The 12,240-nt window shown below is 43.3% G+C and overlaps 1 protein-coding gene across 2 annotated transcripts in view; it reads left to right on the forward strand.

Moving 5' to 3' along the window:
• LOC122395859 (amyloid beta A4 precursor protein-binding family B member 1-interacting protein) overlaps window positions 1-12,240 on the forward strand; it is a 235,722-nt gene that overhangs the window by 106,588 nt on the left and 116,894 nt on the right. The window lies entirely within an intron of this gene.

Below are 12,240 nucleotides of genomic sequence, written 5' to 3' on the forward strand. Positions count from 1 at the left end.
TTGTTGAGCCGTAGGTTTTCCTTGTTCGGTGGCGTTGCGCGCGAAATGTTGCTCGGAGGGTTAATTTAACAGACGCGAAGGATGAGGAGAAATTACACGATTCTCGGAACGAATATTCCCAGTTGTTCGTTAAACGAACCGGTCGGGAAAGTACGAAGAAGCTCGATCGCGCCGTTTGAACGGCGTTTTGCTTGGTATTCATGCCGGTCAGACAATAAGGGGCCTCGCATCGGCCGAGCCGATTGCTTCTCAAAGGTCCCGGACCGTCTCGAATCTGCATACATGAATGCGAATGCGTCATGCCGTTTACATATGTATGCCTGCGACGATATAGTCTCGTACCCATGTACGTACGCGTTCCGTTGCATAATTTACGGACACTGTATACAGACACGTTCGGGAGCAAGTCGGAACGAAGCAGTTTGCCAGTCAGAAGTGGAATCGATTTGTTTGGCAGCCGGCGGAGAGCCCGATCGCCGTACGATTCGACCTGGAAATTCGGTTAAATCCTGATCGCTCGACTCGCGCGGATCGGGCACCTCTTAAACGGCCTTTGTTAACCCTCCAACTTGATTCCGGTTCAATCGAGTCGATTATCATCGTCAGGATTCAGCGGTTCGAACTCGATGAATAGTCATGGAGATTTGCCTAACTCTATGATTTTCGATCGATAGAACTCTCCACGTACCGCGACTCCCATACCATTCGATCTCTGTCTTCGTTTTCGAGATTTCTTTGGTTTACAATTTTCGATGTTTCGTTAAATGTTATGTTAATTCGATTGTAAAATTAACAGGCTTCGAACGATCCCTCGTATCGTAACCGCGCTACTAATTAAACGCGCGAGCATACGAGACGCGTTTTCCAAAGAAAAGGAACAGGAAGTGGACAGATCGTCGATAACCTCGCCGCGGAAGGTCGAAAAAGGAAGAGCGAGTAACGAGGGCGGGAATTCGTACGCGTTCCGAGAAGCTCCGGTGAACCCTTCGTTACACGATCGTTCACGGGCGAAATACAAAAGTCGGCTGCTGCGGTATCGATCCGAGGATCGAGAGATCGGGGTCCGGTCACGATCGGCCCGCGTGGCTCGACGGCCGTTCCACGGAGCCGTTGGTCGTCGGTCGTGGTCGTGGTCGTCGTCTTCCCGAAACTCCCGGTGTTTCTTTTTCGGTCTAAATCCGGCCACGGAGGCGCCTGTAGGCGCTCGCAGAAGTCGCCACGAGATACTCGTGAGAGACCAAAAGGAGGTTGAGCCACCTTCGCGAGATGTTCGCCTTATAAGGCCGTCCCTCCGGTGCCCAGCGTCCATTAGAAATCCTTTGTCGTCCCGACCTCTTTTTCCGACGGATTCTCCACCGGGGAGGAGAGGGCTCAGCCTAGAATTCGCGGGCTACCCGGGAACGAACGAGGCGACGAGCCGACGCGGTGTCCTCCATCCGGCTCCAGAAGAGTTTTTAGAATAATGAGAAAGCGCGCGGAGGAAAGTGAGGTTTTTGTCCACTCGAGAGAATTGTCCGCGAGAACAACGACCGAACGACGAACGTTGAAGCAACGAGCAACGCGCCAGATGAGTCTTTTAACGCTACGTACGCTACGTCTTTTAACGTAAGAGCCCCGGATTCTTTACCAGATGAGTCTTTTCACCGGGAGGATTCTCCGTCCGGTCTCCGTGGGACCAACGAGGTGGTCCCTCGTCGCGGAGCAAGTATTGTCCGCGGTTCGCGATCCCTTTGAAGATCGTGGCGAGTGTCCAGCCATTATGCTCTTTTAATAGTTAATTGTTTTGGGGCTCGTTTATACCATCGACCTAATCGAGCGGAACTACATACATTTAGAAATCTTTTCCCCATATCATCATTTTAGTACATTGTTTTGTCTTTTAAGTACTCCATTGCACTTTGTTTAACATTCACTCTCATACAATAATATGAATGAATAACCGTGAAATTAGGTTTTTTTTTTAAATGACTCAAGCTTTTCTGTTTTTAGTGTTAACGATGGTCTTGTCAAATAGAAAATAGAAAACTTAACCCAAATTGTTACTTTTATTTGAAACAACGCGAAAGGAACGTAGTTTCAACCCTAGTTTATTTCAGTTCTAAAGAACGTCGAACGAAGCGTGGTTTACAAGCAAATATCTAACGTTCAGAAATACATAGAGTTCTCTTGTAGCAATTCCGTTCAGAATAGAGGTTAGTCCCTACCTCCCTTCACCTCTACCCCCGAAGTGCAGGAAAAGAGGCGGAAAAAACGCTCTCGACACGGTTTCTGCAATTACCGTGGCGCTTTTTCAACGACCTTCCTCGCCAGGTAATCGCGACCACCTTTCACTATTCAATGTGCTCGAGTTTTCGATATCTCGTTCGACTCGGCGATACTTTGTTCGATCGAGAAACGGCGGGACAAATTCTAAGCTTTGATGCATTAAAATTTACGCATTTTCACGTTCTTTTTCGTGAATGCTGAACACGTAAACATATTTAAAAATCAATTAAATCGTCAAGAGCTTTTACTCGATAGATTCTCTTTATCGAAAAGATCTAGTTTCATCGTCCGTGATAATGAAATTTATTTCGAGAACATTATAATTCTATCTTTACACCACGTTTTGGTGATTTCTCCCGTTATGGGACTCATGAAATCGGATCGTGGGACAAAAGTTTTGCCGAATCGGTGGAACGCGCGTCGGAAAACACGCGGTTTCATCCCGTCCGGCAATTTGTGTACGCTTGGCCCTCTTCTCTCCTTGCTCAGGATCTTCGTTCGTCTTTTTTACTCGTTCCATTCTTCTCCTCTTCTTCTTCGCCGTGGTCCCCTCACGCTGGAATTCGCCTCCCTCCACGAGTCGCGAAATATCTCGACGCATTCCTGCGCATCGTGTCGGTCCGATTTGGGCCTTCCTGCGGGTCTTAAGGCCCTCTTACGACTTCCCTGAACGGCCAACGGTCTCCTCGACGAGGTCTATGCGCACTCGGGCCCGCTATCGTATCTAAATGCATCCTTTTAAAATTTTATTCAAAGATCTGCTTAAAAGTCGATGGTCAACGTAGCTGGGAACATACAAATTTATTCAAAGGTACCTCTAAGTTTTCAGTTTATCGCTATATTTCAATACTCTGCGTCGCATAACAGATACGAGCTGGTTATTACGAATCCCATTTCGAGATAGTTAAATGTTATTTTATGGTACCGTCGTTAATAATTTAGCTGTTGATCGAGCAAAGAAAGTTGTTTCGGAAACGTGTTATTTTTACCTCTACGAAACAGTTAGAAACTTATATAGATCGTTACCTCTGCTTTGTCTGTACAAATCAATCGCGAAACACGAATACTTCCCGATTCGAAAGTCAAGCTATATCAAAGAGGAGAAACGATGGAACAATTTTTGTGGAAAAAGACAGATTCACCCAACCGACAACAGCTGCGATCTCGTTTTTAGATCTGTCCCGGCTTACACGACACCTCCAAATGCGTTTCTTTCCGCTTTCTTCCCGTAACCTTCTATTAGCGTCTCGCTGGAGCAGCATTCCCTTGAAAATTGCGCAATCGTGGCTCGATCCAATGCGTCGAGCGTTCTATTAGTGCAACGAACGCGGTGGATGCGGTTCGACGAACTTCCATCGTTACGTTGTGTCCTATATTCCGTTATCAGGTCGTCGTTAAACCAGTTAACTCCATTCTTCGGCCGATAACGCGATTCCGCGGGTCGCCTCGTCGCGTTTGCGAGGCTTGCGCAATCGAATTCCCAGAATCATCGGTCTGGTTCTACTTCGTCAAGTTATCCAGCGAAAAAATGGCGAACATCCCCCATAACTCGGTCATGCAACAGCCACTGAGAGTATATATACCAATAACCGGCAACATTAAGACACAAGAACAGTATACTATAAAATATTTTGCATTTAACGAGTAGGTTGTATTATCATTAATCGAAAGAATTCTTTTCTACAGAAAAATTTCATTTGATACGTGTGTCCATGACTATCAAAATGCCCAAATATTGGAAATAATTATTTTTGATAATGAACGAAGAATCTAAGAATTTTTAGAAGGTAGATAAAACGTTTTAAAAACTATGTTTGGCATTTAAACGAGTACAGTACGAGATGATTAAAAAATTCCTTCGTAATAAAGGACGCACGTTCACCGTATCTATAATCTAATAGACATTCCATAATCTATAATCTAACCCTTTTGATTCGTATACGAGCCTCTTATCGATGCATAATCGTAGATATCGTACCTAATCTGCGGTAGGTCGTTAGAATATATCTTTCGACGTGGTTCCTTGCTAAGCAACATTACTTACGGTCTGTTGAAGATACAAGAGATGTCTATAAGGACAGTCGACGGACTTATGAGATATTCATCGTGCCGTGGCACTGCATTTGGAGCAATATGCACGACTCGGTAGGTTTAGGCTGAGAAAAGCCAAGATGTTTTATCTGGCCACGACATCCGCGGTGCAATTTCATTGGTGGTGGTCGGCGATTCGTTTGACTCCGTTCGTTCGACGCTCTTTACCTCGCACGGCCTCCTCTGGATTGGTTTACGCCGGTTTCAATTTGTGGCGCCGTCCGCGGGAGCTTCTTCTAATTACCGCTAATTAGAGATGATGCTGTAAGTGCTCCGTTGGCTCGTTGAAAGGAATTCCCTCGACTATTGGCGTCGCCTAGTTTCCAAGAACGTTACTTTTCCGGAAGTCGAACAGACGATCTGAAAACCATCCTTTGTCTTGCATTGCCTGCCCCAATTTTTACGCGTCTCGATATTACGATCGTTTTATTTCGTGTACCGAATCTTGCAGGAACAGTTGTTTTGTTTTCGTGCGCCCATTTTAGTATCACTAAAATTATGAGCAATTAATATTTCCATCAAGGCATTTTCTTAGACAAATCAGGGCTCTTTTAAAATAGATATATGCTTTGGTATGCATAGAGAAACGTTGATTACGTTACATAGATTAAAAATATTATATCAGATCAGTGCTATCGTAACCCATAGAGTGCACAAATGTCTTTTTATACAGAGCTTTTCATGTCTCATACATTTCGTCGGAATATAAAGAACAATTAAACAAAATTCCATTTGGTATGGAGAATAATAGGAGTTGATAACTACAAACACGCAGAAAAAAAATGGGAAAACCACATTTTCCCCGACTATTCGAAAAGAGGACAGTATATTGGTGAGAAAATGAGAGTTGCCAATAGTTGAGATCGTTGGTACCGCGTTTGCATCGAACAACGAAAAGGAAACTCGGTCGCGGGGACAGTCGCGTATCTTTCGCGTTGCATAAAGGTTTTCAAACAAATATGACGATTCTAAGAGTGGTTAAACCGAGCTCACATGCGCATTTCACTGGGCGTGGTCGTCGGACTGTACTGGATTTAATCCCCGCGACAACGCCGACGAGCCTCGATCTGCGTTGCCGCAGGATTCTCTGGCGCAGTAAACTATCGAATTCATGGGTCGATATCTCGTTAAACTGCCTCTAAACGCGGACCTCGAGAGAACGTTACGAGCCACGCTTTACATACCATTCTTCGGAGAAAGTCGGTTATTTTGTCGCTACTAACATCGACTATTACTCGTGGCTGGGGATCTCTTAGAGGATCGCGAAACATCGGTTCTAGAATCAATTTGAATGGGTTTGTCTTCTTGTTTTCCATCAGGAAATCAATTTCCAGCTTTATACTTTTGTTCCGCGTTTTTGGAGCCAAGGGTGATCAGTACTTTAACATTACATTCATTTAGATACTGTAAAAGTTTCTAGTCCGTAACTTAAAGTCGCTTACAGCCTTAGTTTTATGAATATTTCTTCCGCATTATTCATTATTTTAATCAGTTTCTGGAAAGTATTATATTTTCTGTGTATTATCAGGATATTCAGGAGACAATATAATTCATCAGTCTGAGGAATCACGACACAATTTAAAAGATCTTATTTTTAAAGTAATGTTTGTTGATTTAGAAGCATTTTACTGTAAACTGTTCGAGAAAGAAATAATCATAATACTGAGTAATAAATAGAAAAAGTATCTTTTTACTGGTCAAGCTTTAATTTCTGTAGAAAAATTAGTAGTCTTATTTAAAAAACAAGTGCAATATTCCACCAAAAGATAATATCCATTAGGGGGTTTAAGTTGTCTGCTCGCCGTTGATTCATAAATTGAAAAACCCTAATTTTGTCGAGTAAAAAATTTCTCTTCCCACCTGTCTCTGGAATTAGAATATTCTTCGTAAAATTAGATAATGTAAATTGTTTTCTCGAAACTTTTTCACCGAAACTCGGTTTGCTCGCTGTTGGGCGTCGTTTTTCTGGCTGGCGGTATGAGGGAATCCTGAAAGGACGCTAAGGTCCTGTCGTGGGATAGTCTCCGCTTCCCAGGGACCCTTTTGGCCCCGGTAAGTTCGTGCGGCGTTTATTTCTGTGCCCCCTTCCCTTGCTCCGTGCCCGTTGCTTCGTACCTTTTCCTCCTTCTGCTCGTAAGAGATGTAAATCTTTCGAGATGAACTCTTGGCTCTTGCATCAGCGGACAACTTCAAAGGTCCGAATGTCTGGCCAAGCTGTTTTGGTCCACGGAACGGTCGCACGGTTCTTGGCAACGGTGTTAAAAATTAACGGCGCACTTTTGTGCTGTCTGCGGTTTTGTCGAGGAACAAACGAATCCGCGGGACCCGTGAACGTTATGTTACCCGGACATTGTAATTTTTCTTCCCATTGTTGCAGCGTCGAGGGTCACTCTGAAACGCCTCATTAACGTTCGCTAACATCGAGGAAGAAAATAAATCGAGACGGGACCGTGGATTGTCATACTCTGTCACTATCACGGCTTAACGATGACTGGTGCATACGTTTCGGTGTCAACGTAATTGGTATTAACGCGAACTCGCGTTGGACATGATCAAAATGCGTTCCATTTAGCGTGTCTGTCCTTTTTTAAATTTATTGCATAAGAACTGAGATGTTAACCAAATTTTTCTGAGACTATCGAAAGGTGAATCAAGTAGTTTTACTCTAAACAAAATTAACTACATTAAATTGGAGCCTGTATTGAACTGTAATTATGAAAGTCTGATGCATTCTGTTGTTTGTTAAAAGTAGCATTTCTATTGATTTTTAAAATGCAACGGAATATCTCGTTAAACGCAGAATATAAATTGAATTGTAAATCGTAATAAACACAAACTTCCAACTGTTTTAAAGCCACAGATGACACACGCTCGTAATAGGATTAAATGAGATTTTAAAAATGTAGAATAATGGGTACACGACTTCGGAATCGCATGGGATTAGAGAGGTTTAACTCTTTGCATTCCCACTTCTGTGCGACAATCGTCCAGCGAGTCCAGCTTATTTCTGGTTTAAGGATTTTTAAATGTGAAAATAATAGCTTTTAAATCTTGCAAAATATAGAAAAATCAGTAGGTATCTATCTGACAGAACAAACTAAAATATTCAGGGTGTTCCGTATTTTTCGTTAAAAATATTTGTTCGTGCCTCAACTAGCAGTTGCTCTCCTTAAACAAAATTTTAGTAAATAAAAAAACATCACACTTCATATTTTTGTCATAACTTCTTAACAAAGCGATCCTACGAGAAATAGACTCATGCAAAAAAGTTTTAAACTTATTAAAAGATATTAAAGTATACCAATTGCTCTAAATATGATCAGTTCCACTAGGTAACCCAATTGTGGTCACTAATAACCAACAAGGTGCATGTGACCTAAAATGCTCAAAAAAAAAAAAAAAAAAAAAACCATTTATGAATTCTTTTGTTATACAACACTTTAGTCTTATTTTTGCTTGTAGAACACACCTGAACACCCTGAATAAAATCGTGAAACAAATTTTTCTTCTGGAAGTATACGTCAATAGATTTCCTATATTCCTATACTCTTATGACTTCATATATCTCTCGAAGCAAGCAAAGATGCAGGATTCTATATCCGTATCTCAAGCTTGAGCATTTAATCCAAGAAACACCCCGCGTAATAAAGCCCCAAGACCGTCCGTAGATCGTCGATCTCGCTTTCTCGATTACATCGTTCGTCCGATCGCTATCGTCGGGACTCACGGGACCGCGGATCATGGACCGTGTATCGCTGTATCGAAAGCGAGAACCTAGGAAGCGCATTAGCGTCTAAAAAGTGTTACAGACGTTAACGGTTACGGAAGAAAAGGACGAGACCCCCGTGAGAAGCGTCTGAGATTTCGACACATTGTTTCCATTCGCACCTATCTCGTCCGGGCCACGAATTTCTTGTTAACTCCCACGCGTCTCGCGGGGCCCGGCTCGGAGGAACGACGAGGTCGCGTTCTCTAGGTGCATTCAACTCGTCCAGACGCGTTGGTGGGGCTTAATGGGCAGCATGACGTTCCGTGAACACCGGCAATCATGAGTTACGCGTATCGACTCGAATACGCGCGAACTCCATAGGACGGGAGCATAATGCCACGGGAACGCTACGGTCGTCGTGGCCTGTTTCAATTTAATGCACAATTGCTCTCTCCGTTTCACCGGGCCGTGTTTCCTTTCCTCGCTGCACGGCTCGTCGGCGTAACGTCGCACCGTATCTGTGTCAGTCCTGGCTGCGTTTCCAGGATAATGCAACCATGCGAAATGGGGGCTCGTTGTTCCTTGCGGCCGCGCGCGCCACCCATACCAACGCCGTTGGGTAACACGGTTTCGTAACGCTTCGATCGCGGGATTAGTTGAAGCTTGGTTTGCTTTATCCGATCGAGCATTCGTTGCGATTATCGTAACTTTTCAGCAACGTTCGGGCTGTCCGCGCGCGTTCACCCTGTTCGCTGCATGCTTATGGTATCGACATCGGTACGCGGTACCTCATTGTATTAACGCAGTGTTTCGGATTTAAATGCAGCACAAAATACGCCAACGTCTCGTTTAGGAGATATATTATCGATCTTTAACCTCTTGAGCCCGAAATTTAAACAAAACTGCCCGAGCCTTCGAGCCATTCCACGGTGGTACGTAGTGTTTACACGAACACCTGACCACGAATCTCACGCGTGGTTATAGAGCAAAGGGTTAAGAGTTAAAAGTGAATCTCGTCGCGAAATTCAACAATGTCGGGAACGTACAATCGAGAGAGACCGTTTCTTCGAATTTTGAGAATGCATTTCCGACCATGTCCACGATAAGTGCATTACGCAATCAGGAGTATGGTAATCGCATCCTCGAACCGGCGGAGGGGTAAATTATCAGTAGTTTCTTCCTGACACGGATCTTGGAAAACCGCTATTACCAACGACCGATAATCAAACGATAACGATCGTCCGCCGTCCAGCTACGGCCGTGGCGTGCACCGTAGAATGCATTTGCATGCATCGGGGTATCTCAGATTACGGCGTGGGGCGCTCTTAATTGGTGCACACGGCGTGATTGCGCCTGAATGCAACGAACCGGTGCAACTGCATCCTCCTTGCCGGCTAGCCGAATTCTTCGAGCGCTACGATCGAATGCAAACTCGATACTGCGACCGCAGGGAGAATTATTCGTGACTCGGCGGTGATTGCATTCGACGAATTCTGCGGCGATGTCGAGGCACGCTGCGGCACAATTTGCCCGTCGAAATTGATTGTAATCGTCAGTCAGTGACGCTAGTTACGGGTAGAGCGACAATATTTGCGCGAATGTAACGACATCGAGTTAATTATGCTGATAAATACATTGCTCCATGTTCGTTACAGCGACGTATAATTACTTTAAACGTTTGCTTGTAATTTTCGAATTACGTATTTCAGCTGTATAATATTTGTTTTTTATTTTTTTAATTTAAAGCTTAACGTTGCATCGACAACGAAGCCATTAGCGACATAGATTATTATTTGTCTACGATTGAATAGATTGTTGTCATTTATTAGATATATTTTCGAGACTGCATACTAAAAGACAATGCAAAAAAAAATTCGAATTTTTTAATCCCACTAAGTAGAAAGGCAACTTAAAGTTTTACGTCCAGTTATATACAGGCTGTTCGGCTACCCCTGGGAAAAATTTGAATGGGGTATTCTAGAGGCCGAAATAAGATGAAAATCAAGAATACCAATTTGTTGATGGAGGCTTCGTTAACAAGTTATTAACAATTAAATTCAAAAATTTCAAATCGCTCTGGAAAAATTATTTTCGATTGCGGAGGTTAATTACTATCATTTTTGGTGAATAAACATACCTCCGAAATCCTACCCGCTTTCGAGAAAAAAATTCGAGTAGGTACTGAAATTTGTAGATGAAATTAAAATATTTAAAATCACACTACAAAAATTATATTTAGTTAGAGGGGTCAATTATAATCATTTTTGGTCATTACACATACCCTCGAAATCCTACGCATTTTCGAGAAAAAAATTCCTTACCGAAAATCTAATTAGGTGCCTAAATTTTTCGGCGCAAAGAAATTTCAAATCGTTCTGAAAAAATTATTGTCGGTTGCGGGGGTCAATTACAATCATTTTTGGTCATTTTACGTACCCCCAAAATCTTACCCATTTTCTAGAAAAAAATTCGAGAAGGTGTGAAATTTATCGATGGAAAAAAATAATTTCAAATTGTTTTGGAAAAATTATTTTCGGTTGCGAGGGTCAATTACAATCATTGTTGGTGAATAGACATACTCCCGAAATCCTGTGCAGTTTCGAGAAAAAAATTCAGTGCGGGCGGAGCTCTAAACGTTAATAACTTTTTAACGAAGCCTCCATCAACAAATTGGTATTCTTGATTTTCATCTTATTTTGGCCTCTGGAATCACTCATTAAAATTTTTCCCAGAGGTGGCCGAACACCCTGTATACCTGCGCGTGGTACATTACAGCAGGCTATAACTTCGTTAGTTTTCCGAATTTCAATTTAATATTTGGTAGATATCATTTCAAGACTACATACTAAAAGACAATGCAAAAAAAATTCGTATTTTTTAATCCCACAAAGTAGAAAGGCAACTTAAGTAATAGCAGATAAAAAGTTTCACATTTGTATTCGGTGATCCCTGGTCGATAATAATATTCCTAGAGATTGAAAAAACGAGGAAAATGCGGGCGTCGTTTTCCATGGCCGATGGCGCATTCGATATTACTGTTTCATCCGACGATTGCATCGGCCCGCGCATTCCTCCCTGAAGATTCCCATTCGGTTGCCGCGATGTCGCGTCGCGACGCAGACCGACGATAACGCGGTGTCGTTGGCTGCTCCGATCGAATGGCAACATCGTGGCAACGAACGGAGGCGAAATCAATTAACTCGGCCACGTGTGTGGACGCACACGAACCTGACCTCCCATTTTCCATTGTGCACAGGCGTAGTAGTAAGCGTAGTACAACCCACGGAGTTACGTACGCTCTCCCGCACGTATATAGTATATAGCAACGTTGTCCTGAACGAGCGGCCCGTACCGCGTACATTAGCCGCGTGGGTTGCCATGGGCAACCCATGACTAACACACGGTTCCAGCATCACGTGTCTCACCCATCGTCCGTCCCTTTCTATCGTGGTTCGCGCCAGTGCCGTGCCCATTGATGGCGCTGCATGCCATCCGGATGCATCCAGAGCCTCTAGAAGAACGAAACTCGAGAGATTGAACGAAAAGAATTTAGGGATACGATTCTCCGTACCATTTTCTAGGATCTAAACTTCTGATTAGCCAACACTTTCTAGGAATAATAAATTATTCAAGAATTTACACAAAGTCGGTCGAGGATTGAAGATAGGTGCTCACAAAGGTATCATAAATTAGAGGCGTATACAATCATCGAAACGGGCTTCTCATCGTTGCATATCATTTTGAGCACAATAGGAAATGAATCTTTCGTATTCGTTTCTTGATGTTTTCCCGAATAATGAGAAAAAGATAGTCGACGAACAATTTATTTGAACGTGGTTGTTAAGATTACTTGGTTAAAATTGAATTACGTACACCATCGCGGTTTCGAATTACTAGTTACGACACTGCGGGTCATTCCTCTTCCTCCCGTGAATTATGCCCATCTTCTTCTAAGGTATTTCGCCTCTCCAAGTGTCCGTGCCCTAGCATCGGGTTCGTTCTTCCCCTCCTTGTCATTCTTATCGTGGCATACTTGCCATTTTCCTCGGTCCTCTTTCCTCCACGGTGGGACCGAGCTCAGGGATGTAGTACACTGGTTCGTTGCGATTCAGTATGATTTACGGGGACGTGGCTTACGTAATGTTTCACGAATTTACAGGGTGGTCCGAATTATC

The sequence above is a fragment of the Colletes gigas genome, unplaced genomic scaffold (genome assembly GCF_013123115.1).
Source record: "Colletes gigas isolate AHSC1104 unplaced genomic scaffold, ASM1312311v1 Colletes_gigas_Sc00006, whole genome shotgun sequence".
Taxonomy (NCBI): Eukaryota; Metazoa; Arthropoda; class Insecta; order Hymenoptera; family Colletidae; genus Colletes; species Colletes gigas.